Below are 20,967 nucleotides of genomic sequence, written 5' to 3'. Positions count from 1 at the left end.
GTTAGGGCATCTTAGACCACTAAATAATACGAGAGAAAGTAACATAATTCACTCAGAATGGGTCTCATTTTCATCGATATATGAAATAAGCCCATCCAAACATTATTCTGGTACACAATTTGTTCGGATCGATCCATCTGAGCACCTTACGTGGTAGGAGAGACAGATATTTGACATTCGTTCATGCAGCGACGATAATTGCTTAGTGTGGCACGTAAATTAGCTCCCGATCATGGTGGCGCTTAAATCAGGCTCATCAACGATTAACCATGGTTTATCAAGATCTTGTGTTCTGACAAATGACTACCCAAAAAAGTAAACATGGTGTATATTGTTTCACACAAAATGACCTACGGGCATAATTAGAAGTAATTCATCTACTTGTTCCCCGTATTATGCCATGTTTTAAGCGCCATAAATATCATTGATATTTACATGTAAACGAAAAAATAAAACGTCAATGCCAGAGAATAATCAATCTCAATTGTGTGTCGAGACAGATTCCATTGTGCGTGAACGTAAAAGTTGTGGAGACAATTATACAAATGCATCACTGAAAATCTTTGATGGCAACACGTACCAGCGAGAAGGTATGCTTATGCAACCGTTCCTTTACACAAAAACAACCTAACGTTTTTGAAATATATGTATATGTAAGTAATCGCAGTTGTGTGGTCCAAGACAAACACTTGCATTGTTTACACAGTATGAGAAAGTAATAGCCAGTAAAATATTTAGTTAAAAGAGAAATACAACTGGAATCTTGAATTTTCGACAAAGCAAAATTTATGATATGTCCATACCAATTTTGATTTGACATGATTGTGTCATAAAAACGCTGCTATAACCTAACATGCACTGACAACTGTATGTTTTCACACATTTTCTCTGAGATTATGTTTTACTTGAAGTAAGGTAAACGGGAAAACAGCATCCTCACTGCCCCTCCGCCATGGGCACATAAGACGTTTGTTTGATCATATAGTAGTGAATAAACATGGCAAAAGGGAGGGTTAATCCGGAAAGAGAAATTACGGCATCAATTCTTTCACTCAGTCTTGACAAGTATCGCTCAGATGAGCATGTAAAGTGTCAGTCATGTAACTTCGATAGTTTCTGGGAAGACTTGTTGAAAAGTCAATAAAGCCATAAATCTGTACAAAATGGATTTAAGACCGTGAACAGTTACACCAATGGGTAGACATCTTTTAATCGGTCACTAGGTTCCAGTAATTTTCCGATCACGACACAAACACGAGTTCATGGTCTGATATTGTTTTTAACCAATTAAAATGGTCTTTGAGGACATGTGACAAAGACAGGGCAGGCCCGAACACTGTAAAATGATACCGTCAACATTAGGAGAGGAGAGCGCGGTTTGCAGTCGATCGAGTCGAATCCCGATCGCTCTAAGTTCACCCCATTTAGTGACGAGCCTGGCCGGTCTGATCCTGTCCTGTATTGATAGATGGACTGAGGGTAAGTAAAACTAATGTGAGTATAAAGCTAGTGTTGCGTTTCTTTTTATGCAAGTATAAATGCTAATGGGGAGAATTCGGAGAAAGCGTCGTTAGGCTAATCACTCCTTCACTGAGCTGAGCTGATGCTGAAAAGGCGAGTGGCAAAGTCATGGCTTAACTGACCATGATGACCAGGACCGACAATACTTTCAGTAACTGTAGTAGGGTCCCACTTGACACCCGAAAGCAGTTAGGACACATGTGTACTATCCATCTTGTACTATATTGTATGTAATATTTGTAACGAATGACATAGCATCATTCACCACCATTTAAACGATGACTAATATTACGACAAGAGTAGTGCAACAGGTACACTGAAAACCTCCACCATGTTCACGAGTAAGTGAGTGCGTGAGTGGGTGAGTCTGAATAAACAGTTTGTTTATCTCCTTTTTTCCTTATAAAATTATATGTGGTGTTAGCCAAGATATCGAGCGAGACTAAATTGGTCCATTTTTGAATAGGTGTCGATAATAGCCCTTATTACAAAGTATGGTCCAAAACATATATCACTGGCATTGCGGGTCTGGGCACCCCAAGAGGATGATTGTAGGTATACGGTACATCACTATTAAGACGTTATGGCCCTGTCACACTTCAACGTATAGCAGTAAACGTATGGCACGTATGGGAATTTTTTCCAAAACGCCCTCAACGCTGAAACACGCTATGGATAAGTTAGGTGTAAGTTGTATACTTTAAAAGCACGCTGGTTTTCGTTGTAGTACGCCGAGGCTTAAAAACATGTTTGTGCATGCACAAAGTATTCGAACGTATGAATTATACGTTAGGCATACGTTAGAGGTACGCTCTGCATACGTTAACATACGCCAGATATACGTTACCCATACGCTGATGTACGTCGACATAAGTTGGCTGAAGGTATGATAACGTATGCGTAACCTCCTTCTGACGTATGTCTAACGTATACATCCAAAGTATACGGCGTATTAGACATATATCTGACGACAAAATAACTTCTTAAACGTGTTTCTAACGTTTAGCTTGCGTATTTGCACCGTGGCCCCAGCGTTTTGGGGGTGTCTGTATATATTGGGTCCCGGTCAGTACCTCATCATCACTAATTGAGACGTTGTTGGAGACCTCATAAAAGATGGAGGTGAAGGATCATGAGAGGCTGCACCAAGAAGAAATAGCCATTCTCCAACATCAGCATGACATCCTCCAATTGACACTTTACCAGATCTTGCTCGGCCCCTGGCAGGTTTCTTCTTGGGAGGCATCTTGATGATGTTGACAGAGCGAAGACTACTGCTTGAATGAAGTAATTTGATGAATGGGTGTACACTACGAGTTATACTACCGCGGAGCCCGTTTCAGACACCCTTCCTCTACGCTGAGCGCACTAGTCATACGTTAATCATACGCTGGGCATACGCTGGCCATACGTTAAAAACGCCAGACACACCTGGCAATACGCTTTTATATGCTGTCGTAAGTTCTGTTTAAGTCGGTGATACGCTACTAATAAGTTAGACATGCGTTACACATACGGTGAGTGCGGCGTAAAACAACAAACAAACATGTACAGTGAACTCGTTATATATACGTTATGGATACGCTAAATCATGTTTTACAATGAAAGATCGACGTATGACAGCGTACTAACTGTCTTTTACATGCTAGGCGCAAGTTACTCTAAAACGTTGTAGTGTGACATGGCCATCACCGCGCTCATTGTGACGCAAACTCGGATATTGAACAGAGACAGATTTCCAGCTCCCTGTACATGTAGTCCCTAAGAACATGAAATACACTCCCTCATTCTGTTCTGCCGAGCATATATTGCCAGACATACTTTGAATATTGTAAAAACTTTGCATTTTGTAGCCAATAATAATTGTACACATCATTTTTTCACAATCATTACGACACTGATTTAAAAAGAAGGATTTGTTTTTGTCTGGTTTGTTTGCACAACCATCGTCGCGGGAGTGCGGGAGTGCTTTAATGCGGCGCCTGGCGATAAATAGTAACTTATTTTGTGCAAATTGTGTGAATAGTGGGTGCATGCCCTTGCCGTGGGCACCGGGTGTCAGCGCTGGTTTTCGGTGGTCCATTCGTAGGGTTGTCACAGCTGATTTTAGGAACTGGATGTCCCCTTGCGCTTCGGTGAAATTGGGTTTAACGTCGCGTTCAAGAATATTGCACTTCCTGCATACAACGACGTGCATCCATGGCCACGCGCGCGTGTGTGTGTGGTTGCTTGTACTACTAGCCCGGTCTGATGTCGATTATGTAGTGCTAGCCAACTGAGATACCATGCCGCAGTTTGACATGAATACACAGTACACTGACTCTGAAACGACCAGTCCCTTAATGCCGAGTGCCAGACAGGGTAACAACAAGTACCATCTTAAGCGTCTTTTTGGTATTACGCGACCGGGGATCGAAACACGGACCTTTCGCTCTCAGGGCGGACGCTCTATCACTAGACCACGGAGGTGAGCCTTTTGGTTTGTACTTTCAATAAGTGAAAAGATAAGTTTGATCCAGAGGACCAACGCGGCGCAAAGAATTCTGTAGCATACCTACATATTGATGAAAGTACTTTTCTGTCATAAAGCACACAAGCGTAACGCAGAAGATAAAACAAATTGTAATTTGCATGTGGTACCTTAAGAATCAAGAATGAGATTATGACACATTCCAGTTTAAATATTTGTGTGATATAAAAGTAGAGTGAGTGAGTGAGTGAGTATGGTTTTACGCCGCTTTAAGCAATATTCCAGCAACCTCACGGCGGGGACAACAGAAATGGGCTTCACACATTGTACCCATTGTCGGGAATTGAATCCGGGTTTTCGGCGTGACGAGCGAACGCTTTAACCACCAGGTTACCCGACCGCCCCTATAAAAGTAGAAAACAAACATTCACAAAATGGCTTCCTGAAACATTTGCTATTGTTTTAAAGGAACATGGGATATTAAGTTGACAAAATCACAGTGGAATATACATGGATACAGTGATATAGTTATTCAATTTAATATTTTTTCATAATTTATCTTTTCAAAGTAATAGCTACAATGTTGTTATATTATTTTATAATGAAGTAGATCTGAAGAGTCATGCAGAAAATTGAAACCTAACACGTTTAGAGTGCGTTTGTTATTTTTAACCATTAATTGTACTTCTCTTTGAGAGTTATCTCCCTTATAGTAATATGTTTACTGCTGTAGCCGGACACATCAATTATTCACACAGTCAAAAAAGTGCTAATATCTCGCTACACGGAAACTGGGTCAACAATTCCTGCATACCGATATGCTATAGGCCTGTTCCCAAACCTCACGACAGACAGAACCCCTTCACGGAAATGGATCAACGTTTAACAGCAGCGAAGTGTTGTATGGAGAAATAGGTCGGATATAGCTAGACTGGTACCCTTCCCTCCACACCCCAGCTGCTGCCGGCGAGGAACACAAGCGCTCCAGGGCAGATACACCAGTCAAGAACAGGATGTGGCTCCCTGTTCCGATAGCTACCGAATAACATAAACATGTTCAGTGTGATAATTTAAGCAAGGAGTGTTTTAACAAAATATGTTTCATAATTATTTATGTATTTCGTATGTACGCATGTCATTAAACACATGTGAGACAAAGATAGTGTTTCTTTTAAAAGTTTGGTTACATCTTTCCAACGATTACTCATCCTTATGGCCCGTGCCCCCAATGTAGTTTCTCAAACCCATAACTCATAAGGCACGACGCCGTGCAATAACTTCTGTGGTGCTGCGGCCGTCATATGATCACTATCGGAGGTGAATTTCAAACCAAGAGTCGATTGTGCGTAAATGACTGAAAGGCCCCATCAGCAACATAACTCAAAACACCACTTAATCAGGGTCAAACGTGCGAGCCACGGGGCCCGTAGTCTTGATACATTGCCTTATAAAACCGTTTCCACATCAGCAGAAATGTTAGGGAATTATGACGACATTATTAGCCCCTGTCTCACCTGTCAACAATTTTCAACTGAGTTAACTTTGAATTTTTAGTTAACGTCGCAACATTCCAGCTATTTGGCGTCAGCCTGTAAATAATCGTGTTTAGCTCAGACTATCTAGTGATCGACATTGTGAACAACGATCCACGCCTTCGAAGGACCATGACACAGAATCAACCAAGTCACCGAGTCCAACTTTCCGATCCATTAAGTTGGCTCATACAACCAGCATGATTTCGATGGGTAAACAATTCTGACCCGGGATCCCCATGGTGTTTCAAGTCAGTGTTTTCTTTTCTGTCGGGTTCATGTTAGTTGAAAAACACTTTTTTTTTTTTTTTCAGTTTTTTGCTCCACGATATAATACCGCGCATAATTACTTAGTTAAATAGTTGTCATCGGAAATATTAACAGTCACAAAAGCCAGGAGAGGAGTGTAGAGAAAAGCCAATAAAAGCTACCAGGTTCCGTAATGGAAGACAGGGGTGAGGATTCCAAGGAGTGAGTGAGTGAGTTGGGTTTAACGCCGCTTTTAACAGTATTCCAGTTATATCACGGCGTGTCAGCTTATTGTGGGAGGAAAGCCCGAAGTGATGCAGGTCTCAGACGTTTACCACTTCGATAAAACCCACGAGCACGGGTATGGTGCTGACAAACCTAGAAACATAATCGGGGCGAACCAGGATTCGACCCCACAATCATAGGTTTCTGGCTTGTCCAAGGGACGCAACTCTGCACAGCGAATCGCGGCGCCTTAGACGACTGGGCCACCCGTGCCCCCGGATTCCAAGGAACATCTCTTAATTGAATACAGGATGTGCTCGTTTGTTCCTTCCCATCCACGCGGAAACACAATTGAAAAAAAGAATCAGAGTGTGAAAAAATGACATGCAAAAACAACCATAAAAACGCTTGTATCACACTGCGAGTGGACAATCAAATACAGCACTGTTAAGTACAAAAAAAGAGTAAAATGTGAGGAATATCGAATTTTATATTTTTTTCACCGCTGTTTTACCTTTAACGCCCATTGGAATCTATTTCGGCGGATAATCGAGCTTGATTGTTCTCTGGTGTTGACGTCATTAAAATGTGTTTTTTTGTATTATTTATCCTTTTATTTTCAGGCGACGATGCTTGTCGTAAGAGGCGACTAACGGGATCGGGCGGTCAGGCTTGCTGACTTGGATAATGTATGTCATCGCATCCGAATTGCATGGATCGATGTTGCTGATGTCAATCACTGGATTGTCTAGTCCAGACTCGATTATTTACGGACCTCCGTCATATAGCTGGAATATTGCTGAGTGCTGCGTGAAACAACAAAGAAACAGACTACAATATGCAACAGTAACAGTAACATCATTGATTTCATTTCACAATCTATCAACAATAGGCCCTGCTTCAAGGGTCAACTGTCCATAATTCGATCTCAATGCATCGATGAAGGTAAAATAAGCCGTATATAACTTTTTTGACAGGGGGGGGGCGGGGGGCAAATAAAACGGTTTTCTGTATAAAAAAATCCAGGGAGGGCGATATAATGACACATCTAAGTCCGTTGCTGTATATTCTTGGCGTTAATTGCTTGTGTCTCGGCTTGAGTCCTTCACACTGGTGACAGGGTGAGGTGAAATGGGCTTTAACGTCCGTTCAAGATTATTGCAGTTATACAGCGACGTGCATACACGTGTGTGTGTGTGATGCCGATTGTACTAGTCCGGACTGAGCTACCATTCCACGGTCGAACCCCACTCAGAATGATCCCGAGCCTACCAGTCCTTCTTTCATCCCTTTAATGCCGAACGCCAGGCACGGTAACAACAAGTTCCACCTTTCAACGTCTTTTGGTAAAACGACCCGGGCTTGTTTCTTTGGTTTCATAATAGATGTCAAAATCAATAACCATATTGTAACAAATAGTTATCTCCCGGCCGTATAGGGTGACCCGTCCTTCGCTAGATTGCTCAGCCGTGTTACTAGCCGTACGGATTTTTGTTCTTGTTGGTGTTGTTGCTTTAAGTGTTTAAGAGGTCGCCTTCTGTCTTGGCCATTTCGTCTGACCTGCCCGTCACTAGGACTCAGGTGAAAAGTAGAGTATATACATCTATTTGAGTTTTAGTATTGATAAAATTTCTGCTTTTGTATTGATAAGATGTCTATTTTTGTGATGATATGATCTGATTTATTATTTTTAGAAAATGATGGAATTTCTTTGACTGCCCTGTTTATATACGTTTGATAGCTGACCATCTTTCAGATAGAGTTAATTTGGCCTTCGTTATTACATCTCTTGGCTTCAGGGGATCTACGACAGATAGCGGATCTAACTGCAATTCTCATTTTAAATGAACCAGGGCTTGGGTCCTTTCCTGACATTCCAGTGACAAGTGAGCAATGGATTCAGGTTGATTGCAAGATGGGCATACCTTGTCATATTGCATTTTTAGTCGAGTCTGAGGCGTGAGATGGCTACTTCAACTTTCTTTTCATTTTAGTAGGAGTGTGGCTTTTTCGGATTTTGGGTTGAATTTTGTATAACCATCTGCCGATCTCATTTGCTTCCCATTGGACTTGCCTGTGTGGGGCTTTGATTTTTTTCCTACTAGTTGACTGAAGGAAATAGGCTGTATCTCCGATATGTCGAGCGCTAGCTTCGCATTTCCAAGAATGTCAATGTGAGAAGGGATGCAACATCGCCCCACCTGTTTCCCTCGATCCCATAGTTTGTATATAGTTTGAGTTTCTGTCGCCGATGGCGTGTAGGGCACTTAGGTAGTCTGGCACGATGGCTGCCTTGGCTTCCGGCAGTTCAATGTTTGAGTGCATCATAAATTGCCTCCAATTCAGCAGTGGACAATGACTGACCGTCAGGCAGGCGGGCCGAATGTGCTAGGGGTTTGGAGCTATTGATATGGACCCCTTAAACAGCAGTGTTGTTGATAGGACTTGGGATCATTCCTAGGTATACTTTCGGATTTCTCGAATTTGATCAATTTGTCTTTTATAGTGCGACGGGGTATCATACCACAGAAGAGTAAACCCCTATTTATTGCACCATTGATCTACTCTGTCCAGGGCTGACTTGGAGGTATTTTTCAGATTAGTGATATATTTCTCTGCTTTACCCATATTGCTCCGTCGTTACCGAATTTAAACGTTTGGGTAGGAGCTTTCACATGTTTTAAAGGATCAATGATCATGATGTTATACAGGGTTGGGCTTATAATGCTGCCGTGTGGCGTGCTATTGTCTAGTGGCAAAGGATCAGCTTGATTGTTCCCTTTTGTAACTGATAGCAACCTTTCTTGAAGGAAGCGGTCTATGAAATTGCCATGTTCCCTTCGGCAAGGCAGTGTCTGGTTTTATTTCATTTCTAGTCTCAGTATATGATCTAGAGATGAGTGTCTCTTCCTGAAGCCGCTGTGGATCATGTTTGATGTGGTTGCCAGTTTCAAGGTGATTCGTGAGCTTTTTTTTATCCCTTTCCCAATATGAACCAGTGATAATGCGGTTGTGACCAGAAATGGAAACCACTTGCAAGTAAGTGGGACTCCCGAATGTACATCACAGCTGTTTTGACCTTTAGGACAACTATTAATCTTATTTTTCTGCATAATCCACAATTGACAATTTATAACTGAATAACGATAGCCGCCTATACTCGTAATTGTCAAACGGTCTTAGAATGGTTTCAAAAAAGATAAACCAACTGATAGATTGAGGAATTATTAACTCTAGACAATAATCACCAGGCTAAGACATTAAGGCTAAAGCAATAATAGTTATAACATGCGAATATACATGAGCTAGCAGGAATGTAAGTAACTAGTCAGACGTGCAGAGAGACAATGATTAAATAAGCAATCTGTGAGGTCATTATTGTTGACGTATGTATTTATAAGATATGATATGTATATGAATTTACGTTTTTGAAGTTATAGGAACGATAAAACCGAAAAGTTAATCCAAGAGTATCTGAAATAACTGACTTAGTGAGTGAGTTAGTGTTAAGTCCGCTTTGGACATTACGTGAGACATCAAGTGGTATTAGCTTAATATGAGAGGAAGTCGCACAGCGACGCACGTCTTAGACCACTTTGGTAAAACACCGGCACCGGCAAAATGTCTTGGACATTCATCTATTAAACGATAGGCACGGGTGGCCCAGTCGTCTAAGGCGGGCACGTCCTTTGAGCAGGCCTAATTATGAGCTCGAATCCCTGTTCATCCCGATTCTATTTCTAGATTTGTTAACACCAAATTTAGCCGATCTCACGGGTTTCACGAAAGCGGTAAACGTCTGAGACCTGCATCACGTCGGGCTTTCCTCCCATATTAAGCTACACCGTGATATAACTTGAATTGAATATTGTTCAAAGCGGACTTGTCCTCAAATCACTCACTCAAAATATATTTGCTTACTTACCCTCTACTCCGCAAACCCACAACCATGATCCTCAGATGGCGACTGTGGCACTCTGGCCCATGTCATGACTTGAAACAAACCAAGATGAATGTTTCTGATGCAAAACTAGTTTTAATGGTCTCCTTTTAGTTTTGCTTGTTCGTTTGTTTGTTCGTTGTTTACCGCCGCACTCAGGAATGTTCCAGCTATATGACGGCGGTCTCTAAATAATTGTGTCTGGATCAGACAATCCAGTGATTGACATCATGAACATCGACCCACGCAATTGGGATACGATGACATGCATCATCAAAGACAGCGAGCCTGACCATCCGATCTCGTTAGTCGCCTCTTACGACAAGCATTGGTTTCTTAAGACATATTCTATCCCGGATCTTCACGGGTCGGTCTACTTTTAATAGTCAACTTTCCCTGTATGTTGAGCAATGTTCCAGGAGCCCCAGTCTTTGGTGTGTTATATTTCGAAATTTTTGAGATACAATCGAGCTTGCTCTTTCTACTTAGATTTCAAAGAGCGCCATTCGACTCTTGGTCAAAAGTTGTTTTATCAAGGTTAGAACATTCACGGCCCCAGGAAAGCTTTCAAAAAGGGTTATGTTCGGCATGTTAAAGACATTCACAATTTGACGCTTCAGTGACAAAAATAATGCAATTTCCTATTTTGACTTGTAGCATATATTCCCTTGTTTGTTTTCAGATGAACAATTGCATGTGTTTGTGACGCGTGCCACCGGTGGGGCAGGTTACGCTCACCTTTTCGCTAACACCTGGTACATTAACTATTTGATAGTGATCCATTGTCACATGCTCATGATATAGTCGGAATCGTACAATCGACTCAGCTTTTAGCAGAGATTTCTATTGAATATGGAAAGGGTTTTGTAACTTTCATTAACTAACGTCTTCGTACATATGATATAATATCACTTCGTGCAACCGCAAACATTACACAAATTATCCCCAACCATTCCAATTCCAAATTGTCTGGAGACAGGATTATGTGATTTATGTCTTTACGGTTACACAAATGTCTAACTCACCCAGACCAAGAAGCTCGCTAAGCCCAGGTATGATCCATGGGCCAACTGAATAAAGCTTGCACTGGAGAATACGAATTGCGATACATTTAATTCAGTAAGGGTATTCAGTTTGTGATTGTTATCGATCCTACTGATGTACTAGTTACATGGGGTGGGTGGGTGGTGTCTGTCTGTTTTAGTGATTTGATCCTAAAGGGGTTGATTTTATCCTGAAGGAAGTGATTTGATCCAAGGTTAATTTCACTCTTGCGTGTGTCAGTCCTAGGATCAGGTCACTCTTGCGTGTGTCAGTCCTAGGATCAGGTCACTCAAGAGTGTGTCAGTCCTAGGAACAGGTCACTCTGGAGTGTGTCAGTCCTAGGATCAGGTCACTCATGATCAAGAGTGTGTCACTCAAGAGTGATTCTATCCTAGGATCAGGTCACTCAGGAGTGCGTCACTCCTATGATCAGGTCACTCAAGAGTGTGTCAGTCCTAGGATCAGGTCACTCAAGAGTGATTCTATCCTAGGGCAGAATCCGTCTTGTGAGTGAGTGAGTATGGCTTTACGCCCCTTTTAGCAATATTCCAGCAATATCACGGCGGGGGACACCAGAAATGGGTTTCACACATTGTACCCATGTCGGGAATCGAACCCGGGTCTTCGGCGTGACGAGCGAACCCCCAAGGCTACCCGACGCCCCAGAATCAGTCCAGAGTGAACTTTAAGGGGAGTGATTTAATCCTGCCACACAGGGTTTATAGTGCTAGCCCACGTACTTTAGCATGGACAGACGCTCTATCCACTTGACCGGAGGCAGTCTCTCATTGTCCTGACACAGATACTTGACACAATACGTGAATTTTATGGGAAAAGAAAACGCACATCCGTTTACCAATGCAAAAATATTCGTTTTTGCCTCCAGTCTGCACTGCGCGTTTTGCAGTGTAACTTCTTATTAAAGAACAAGGATCTCTGCAGAATGAATCCACCCGCGTCACGTCTTAAAGTTGTATTAATTAATACCTACATTAAACTAACCGACATTTCTTTTTGGGCAAGAAATTTTTTTTATTTCTATATCATTTGACTCAACATAGAGCTATAGTAAATAATCATCATACATGATGACTATTTTCACTGAGATATACATATGTAACGAATTATGACAAATAATATCTTTGATAAACAATTACTTTCTCAATGCCTTTCCACAAAGAAATCGCATAAACAAATTCCAGGACCAGTCAGTAATAACATACGGTAAGCAGAAAAGAGACAGCTTATTTAGCTAAAGACATTCCTTTCATTAGATTAAGTTAATCCTAAATATTCCCCCTTCAACGATAACAAAAATTTATTAACTCATTGCATTTCTCCGTTAGACATAATGGATAATGCAATTCTGAGAGACCATTGGTTTCCTCTCTTAACCAAAGATTTGTGTCGGGATAGGAACCCCTTTCACAACCGCAGACTGTGTATGTTGGCCGGTAAAACACCTCCAGGAACACTAACAAAGGAGTAAATCTTATCTTTATATCTCCAACCAGCCGTAATCAATGGAATCGACAGAGTTGGTCGTTTACCGTTTCATCTCCTGGATAAGAGAGGAATCAAATGCAGTTGATATGTAGGTGATTCTATGACATCTGCAGAGTGAATTCTCCTCGTGTTCACAGTTAGGACTTCCTACTCTCCAGTAGGCATCGCGTGCTTGGTCGATAGTTGCAGCTGTTTCGACACGTTTCGTTCAATACGAGAGTGGAAACTTTACCACACGTAGCTGTTAAGTATCTTCCCTACATTCGCGTAATTACTCTTCAGAGAAAGCATTGCTTAAATAGACACTTCAGCTTCCTAACACATGTGCAGGAACATAAGCAAGAAATCCTGTTCCTGAACACGACGCTGGCAGTGATTTCAATTGCTTTGTCAGAGACTGCAATGGGTCAAGACTGTCAGCGTGAGTTAAGTTGGATGCTACAACTTCGACAGCACAGACATTCATGTTCACAGTGTAAAGAGCACTTGGGGCAGGTGTCTGTTAAATGTGCGAGCATGTTCGTTAGGTTATAAGAGTGCTAGAAATTAAAAGCATTCGGTTAGTCCACGGCTAGTCAAGGACAAGTTCCGTGTAGCAAGGCCTCTTGTCCGGTTGGTCAGCTTAGACTTGCGCAGTATGTGACATTCTTCAGTTCAATGGTTTGACTTGACACCGTACGTTTTTTCTAAAAACATGTCCACATTTCATTTGCCACAAAATATCACAAAACAACAAGACAAGGGCCGGTGGGATAGCCTAGTAGTTAAAGCGTTTGCTCGTCACGCCGAGGACCCGCGTTCGATTCCCCATATTGGTAAATGTGTGAAGCCCATTTATGGTGCCCCCGTGACTTTGCTGGAATATTTACAAAAGCGGCGTAAAACCATCCTCGCGCACTCACCACTTCACAAGCTCCTACTAAACAAGTAAATAAAACTAATGGCTGGATCAATTTCACCCATGCTCTCGATCACAGACCAAATCGCTATGCTTTTGGTTTGTTGTTTAACGCTGCACTCAACAATATTCCAGCTATATGACGGCGGTCTGTATTTAATCGAGTCCGGACCAGACAATCCAGTGATTGATATCATGAGCATCGATCCACGCAATTGGGATCGATGACATGTATCAACGAGCCTGACCACCCGATCCTGTTAGTCGCCTTTTACGACAAGCATAGTCACCGTTTACGGCAAATATGGGTTGCTAAAGACCTATTCTACCCCGGAATTAGGTATTTGCTTGCAACCAGGATGAATCTGGTACAGACGTTCCATGCTACCGTCATCACATTACTGCAGGCATTCAGGACTGACTGACCAGTGAAGATCCGGGGTAGAATAGGTCTTCAGAAACCCATGCTTGCCGTAAACGGTGACTATGCTTGTCGTAAAAGGCGACTAACGGGATCGGCTGGTCAGGCTCGCTGACTTGGTTGATGTATGTCATCGACCCCAATTGCGTGGAGCGATGCACATGATATCAATCACTGGATTGTATGGTCCAGACTCGACTATTTAAGACCGCCGTCATATATCTGGAATATTGCGGCGTTACACACTTACCAACCAACCAGAACTGACGTTAAAGAGTGCCTGTTGCTTTATGACGAATTACCACTTCCACGGCTTCGTAGCAAAGTGTCGATAAAGATGGGTTTCAGGTGATGTTAATGCAACATGCCTTCATCAAGGGTTAACTCTAATGTTCATTGTATAAATAGAAGCAAACCGCAATGTATACTATGTAAATATAAGAATCAAAGCTAGAGAATAAGCACTGTCGATTATCCACCGAAACCGATTCCACTGAGCGTATGCAAAATAGCGATGAAAATGCAATGAATTACTTAAAATCAGTGATGACCCCAGGTGTCCACGAAAGGCGTACGCACGTCCTGCCCTACTGGTCACAGTGAGTGGGTATGGTTTTACGCCGCTTTTAGCAATATTCCAGCAATATCACGCGGGGGACACCAGAAATGGGCTTCACACACTGTACCCATTTCGGGAATCGAACCCGGGTCTTCGGCGTGACGAGCGAATGCTTTAATAACTAGGCTACCCGATCTCCCCCAACCCACACAACAAACCAATACAGCTATCTCGCATTAACAACTGATGTATACAGACCTTAGGAAATTTGGGGCATTAAGACTAAAGCAATAATAGTTATAACATGCGAATATACACGAGCTAGCATCACTGAAAGTAACTAGTCAGACGTGCAGAGAGACAATGATTAAATAAGCAATCTATGAAGTCTCAGAACAACTGATGTATACAGACTTGAGGCAATTTGGGGTTGATCTCAGGTTTGTTCATTTTCCCCAGTATTGGAATATCTTATTTTCATTAATTTCCCCCAAAATACGAATATCCTTTTTCCTGATAATCTTAAAAAACATCGCTACGGCTGAACCTGCAGAAGTGTCGGTGGATCGAGTGGCACTGAAGCAGGACGTCGTATGTTTTGTCTCGAGAGTTAAGGAACTGACTATGTGATATCCTGAAAATTCTTGAACAAAAAAATAATGTCTCAGACCTTTGAAATAAGAGAAATTGCTTGCAACTAAAAGTACATTGTTGCAATGTGCTTTTCTTTAAAAGTTCAGACTCCAAGTTAAAAATAAATCAAAGAAAAACAATATCTGGTTTTGCATTTGAAGCTTAAAGAAAATATCTAATCTCGATACAAAATCCCAACATGGCTGGTACTCAACACAAAATCCTCCCGCTTCACACATAATGAACCGTCCCCCACGGCATTTTGTGCTGATGTACATCCCGTCGTATTAAGTGAACTTGATGGCATATCTATTAAATATAATACTAAATATCCCATGTATATCCGCAGGGATGCATCCGACTTCAGAAACAACCCTATCTTGTTTCATATAATGTAACGTAAAAGTGCATCAAGACATTCTACCCATCGGTTCGAAATGCATGTGACTAATAACATTTAATGATAACAGCCAGTGGGACGTCTGCAGTTGATAAAGGACTCTCTTTTCATGTACGAAAATGTCTCCTCCTATCTCTCATGGGGTAATATCCGAGATGTTTGGCTATCATTTCATGATGGGAATTGTAGATACGAGATGGATATAACTTCAGGAACATCTTAAAAATATCTAGAAAATAAGGGGCACGGGTGGCCCACTCGTCTAAGGCGCCGCGATTCGCTGTGCAGAGTTGCGTCCCTTGGGCACGCCAGAAACCTGTGATTGTGGGTTCCAATCCCGGTTCGCCCCTATTATGATTCTAGGTTTGTCAGCACCATACCCGTGCTCGTGGGTGTCATCGAAGTGGTAAACGTCTGAGACCCGCTTCACTTTGGGCTTTCCTCCCACATTAAGCTAACACGCCGTGATATAACTGGAATACTGTTAAAAAGCGGAGTTTATCCCAGCTCACTCACTAGAAAATACAAGCGACAAAACCTTTTCCCTAGTCATAAGACCTCTCTCTGTTTTATGAAACAGAGTCACACAGTGATGACACCAGGTATTTGCGAACAGGAAACACTTGAAACATGAAAGTGTACAGTTTGAGTTAGAACAGGCTACAGAAATATACATATGCATGAAATGCCTGGAAAATATCTGCAAAGATTTTCGTATTTTTCAATTTGAAGAGTTACACAGCAGTTCATACCCAACATACACGCACATTTGTAGACATGTATTGCTGTCACAAGGAGAACACAAGAGCATGCTTGAGTGCGTGGCTGCATGTACTCGTCCGGACTAATGCCAATTTCATGGTGCTCGCCCTCTGAGATACCATTCCGCAGTTTAACATGATTACCCCACTGAGACACAGTATACTGACGCCGAGCCGACATGTCCTTTTTAGCCCCTTTATGCCGAGCGCGAGGCAGGGTACCATATTTACTGTCTTTTGGTATGACGCGTCCAGGAATCAAATCCCGGACCTTATGCTCTCCCTGCGGACGCTATACCACTAGACCACGGAAGCGGTCTATAAAAATGTGTATCAAATTGCAATAAAATATTAGTCGTCAAGAGAGCCGACATGTTCCATCACCAAGAGGCAATTGTACCGGATCAAGTTGGAGAAGGTTATGAGGATGTTTTCCTTCGATTTGCCTCCTACATGTTGCCCAGACATTTCTAAGATATAAAAAAAACTAGAGTGACGTTTTTTTATACAAGTAATGTCACTTTCTTACCATTAAGGTTTTTGTATGCTTCTTGACAATGGATTTTGGTGTCTTTTAATCAAAGCATCAAACCCCTAGGGTTTTGTATACTCCTAACTCTGTCACATGAACAGAAAAAACAAGCAAAATGGGCGCAATCTAACGGCTAACTTGATTTTATTTCAAGAAAATCACCTGGCGAGTGTTTGATACTTGAAATCATAAAGCAGTTAGTTTAAACAGCAAAGGGGTACTGAATACATACATAATGGCGTTCATGGTGTGATGGGAAGCTGCTTAGTTCTTTGCATGGACACTTTGCTGTCTTTGGTAACAAATTAAACAGAACTTGAGTGGATAGCCAGGTTAGTCAATTATGACATCGTACCAGGACGGCGTAGATCGTTGCTCACAAGATTTATCACTTCTGTGTCTGGCCCAGCATCCATTATTTACATGCCGCCGTCATATATAGCAACAAACATATAAACAAACAAACGAACAAACTCAGTTGAAAACTGTCACCATAATTGCCTTCTGTCTGGGATGAGGCGGAAACAGTTTTATAAGGCGATAAGGTACCAAGACTGATACGTCTTAAACACAAAGAACAGGAAATGCAACTTGCAGAGCGGATTATTTGCATAAATCTAGATCTAGGACTTGTATCATGAAACTAACGTTATTTTGTGTTCTCAAAATTCACCAATCCTTTACCAAAGAAAGTGTATCTACTTTTGCTGTCTTTTTATATATCACAGGCTATCGGGATCCACACCAATATATCTTGACTTCTTCATAAGCGAACACGTACCGAACAAAACAGGTTAATATATTGCCTTTTATGTTTTATTGTCCGACCTCAGAATAACCCGGTAGGAGCTTTCTGTGGATCATTGAAATCCCCAACGAGATGTGGTTGAAAGACTTTAAGACACACCATATCTCAGATTATAACGGACACGATACATGTATTAATTTTAATCTTTGCATCATACATTTTCAAAAGAAAATATCTTGAAGCAACTTGTCGCAAACGTTTGATATGTTATCCTACGATCCAACATGGCATGTACATGTCGCACAGGTATTAATAACACCGCCTGCTTCCTCAAGGGCTGTAGACGTAGTGTGCAACCAGAACAATTGATCATAGTGGATCAAAGCTGGAATAAAGAGTTCAATACGTCCTTCCGACGATATACAAGATACTGTAATAAGATGTTACAGATCGAATAGGAACCAGTGTTCGAGTCTATGTATATTGATGAGATGTCGAAGGCGTTATTTATCAAAGAAAGACAACCAGGCAGACAGACACAGACGCACACAGAGAGATACACACTCACAACAGAGACACACACACAATACACAACACACACACAGATTGACACACGCGCAGACTGACAGGCACACGCACACAAACATACACACAAAAAAGACACGAAGATTGTCACACACGCGAGGATTGACACGCACACAGACAAACACACAGAGCGCAAAGACACACGCACAGATTGGCGTACACAGAACAGAACTATATGTGTATTTATCATAAATCACTCAGTGATGATGTAGAGAACATATATTTTACAGTTAATCAAATACAAATAATATATACACGGGGGAATAAATATAGTACTGAACATATACATCTGTGGGCGGCATACTTACATACATATTGAAGCAAATATGTACATTTCAACTGGAACACATTGGGATAACAATTAACATCCTTAATGAATATACACACATTTGTCATTATAAATACTATCTCACATTTATTTCTGTATGGACAATCCATATTTACAAAACTTTAAAGGTAAAGGCTGATATTGACAATCAATGACATAGGTAAATATGTCTATAGTTGGATATTAACAAAAATAGTTTGGTAATAAAGATTTCCGGAGATCCTGTAATTCCTTACAACATAATACAAAGTGAAATTCATCCCCAATTGCAGTGTTACAAAGAGAGCACAGTCTGTCATTTCTATATTCCATCTTCCATTTTCAATTGCTAGCATGTGATGTGTTGTTCTTAACCGAGTTAGCCAAGTGCGGAGATTGTAGGGGAGTGAAAATAGATATGGTTCTAAAACGAGATCATGTTTGAATAGTAAATAAATATCCACTTTCGAAGAAGTTCTAATAGACATACTCCAATATTGTTTAACCTGGTCCAGTAAAACGAGACTAACTTGTACTTTTACCCAGAATATATTTGGTACAGTTTGTGATTACCATGTACAATACAAACCGGTTTCTTGAGGGATTTCCTTTGCCATATTTATTAGCGGAAAGGAGGCGTTTTCATTGTTATTCGTCATCGACAGCATAATAGAATATTTAGTGTGGGGGAGATGTTTCCTTGTAGAAATTAATTTACACCAGTATGATATTATTCTAATTTTAACTGTTATACTAATTGGATGTCTACCAAGTTCGCCACACACACACTACACAACACAACACAACACAACACACACACACACACACACACACACACACACACACACACACACACACACACACACACACACACACACACACACACACACACACGGGTTCGATTCTCCACATGGATACAATGTGTAAAGACCATTTCTGGTGTCTCCCACTGTAATATAGCTGGCATATTGCTAAAAGGGGCGTAAAACCAAAATCACTCACTCACTCACCCACTCACTCATATCGTGAAAGGTGGGCAGAGTTGCGTGTTTTGCGGGTTCGAATCCTGGTTCGCCCTGGTCGTGTATCTAGGCTCGTCAGCACCATAACTGTGCTCGTAGATTTAATCAAAGAGATACCAGACCTACATCACTTCGAGCTTTCCTCCCACATCAAGCTAAAACTGTAAAATAATTCAAATACTGTTCAAAGTTGGAATATTTAGTTCATAAGTTTCAGCACCAAAGGCCTGGTTAAGTACACGATATATATAACACAGGGCAGACATTCAGAGACAGTTACCAGATGCGACACCTCTCTTGCATGATTTGCGATGCTATCCCGTACGATCACTTACGTGAGGTTTTACCACTTCCTTACTGGCACTCTGACATTGCCTGAGCAGCGGTGCCACCGGTAGATAAGGATCGATCAATCAATCTTTATTCAAGCACTTAATTTGGTTCTATTATGCGTGGTATATATACATGGCCAAGTTTTAATTTATATATAGTATCAATAATTTATCTAGACCGTTTAACAATTGTCGGAATTCAAAAAAAGAAATACATAATTAAAGAAGCATACTGGAATATATAATTTCTCACAGGGGAGTACAATGGACATGCAAATAAAAAGCGATATTGATCATCTACAGCTTGGTTATTACAAATTTAACATAATTGTTCTGACCTTTGAGAAAGATGCACTTACCCTCTTCGCGAACACCTGGTTTCATAATTAATTTTCATAAAGGTTTTATCACTCTTTTGCCGTTTACGCCCAGTGGAATGTATTTCGGCACATGTTCAAGACTGATAATTCACTGACGTTTTGAATTAACCCCATGTCACACACTCTCTTTTATCGCATATTGATGCATTACATATCCATCGGCTCTATACCTCCTTAAACGCCAAAACCTATTGAAGGCAATAGTTATAAGTTACAATAATAACTTCACCCCTGCTAATTTAAGCATAAAACAAGAAACTGTGGACACATATACGTCATCATGATCACTCACAATGAACAGAGCAGTAACGAAACCCAAGTCCCGTCTACTCTATTATCAGCCAAACCGGAAACACCCTCTTTTTCGGGTTAAGGGAACATTATGGAATAAGTTTCCTTGGTTGGACAATCAAATGCCATGGAAACACTGGTAATTTATTTATTTCACGTTATCATTCAAGAAAAAGGGTCTGAAGTAGGTGAGTGAAGATAATCACCGCCTTGGAACAAGTGTATTCCTTATAATCCTCGGGTTTATAGTACGTTTACAACGGACGGTCAATAAAGACTACTTTCCCTCATGAAAGTCACGAGCCAGCAACAGAAGACGTCATCATTTCAAGTTATACTTGTAGATTGTGTTGCTGCTTTTCAAGTTATTCTTGTAGATTGTGTTGCTGACAGACAGAAACCCCGAGACTGAGTAGGTCTAAGAACAATCTTCTAATTTTGGCCGCTGGTGAGATACCGGATCGACCAGACGGGTTAAAATATGAAAAATCAAACACGCGTCCTTTTACTTTCCAAACCAGAAGACTGTCATCGCCACCGATACTTAAAAGGGATCCTTGCAGAAAGTAGTGGTACAAACAAGCAAAAACACCTGTCAGGTAGAATAAGGC

At 41.2% G+C, this 20,967-nt stretch overlaps 1 protein-coding gene across 2 annotated transcripts in view; it reads right to left on the bottom strand.

The window, feature by feature from the left end:
- The window catches only part of LOC139450057 (cholecystokinin receptor type A-like), an 86,949-nt gene that overhangs the window by 33,129 nt on the left and 32,853 nt on the right, over positions 1 to 20,967 (bottom strand). Inside the window, exon 2 of one of the 2 annotated variants that reach the window (XM_071231696.1) lies at positions 9,923 to 9,990. The exons of the other annotated variant lie outside the window; for it this stretch is intronic. The gene's annotated coding sequence lies outside the window, so the exon portion shown is untranslated. The remainder of the gene's footprint in view (positions 1 to 9,922; positions 9,991 to 20,967) is intronic. 2 annotated transcript variants of the gene reach the window in all.

This window comes from Haliotis cracherodii, unplaced genomic scaffold (assembly GCF_022045235.1).
Source record: "Haliotis cracherodii isolate W230 unplaced genomic scaffold, xgHalCrac1.p SCAF_8, whole genome shotgun sequence".
Taxonomy (NCBI): domain Eukaryota; kingdom Metazoa; phylum Mollusca; class Gastropoda; order Lepetellida; family Haliotidae; genus Haliotis; species Haliotis cracherodii.
This window is presented reverse-complemented; position numbering and strand designations above follow the sequence as displayed.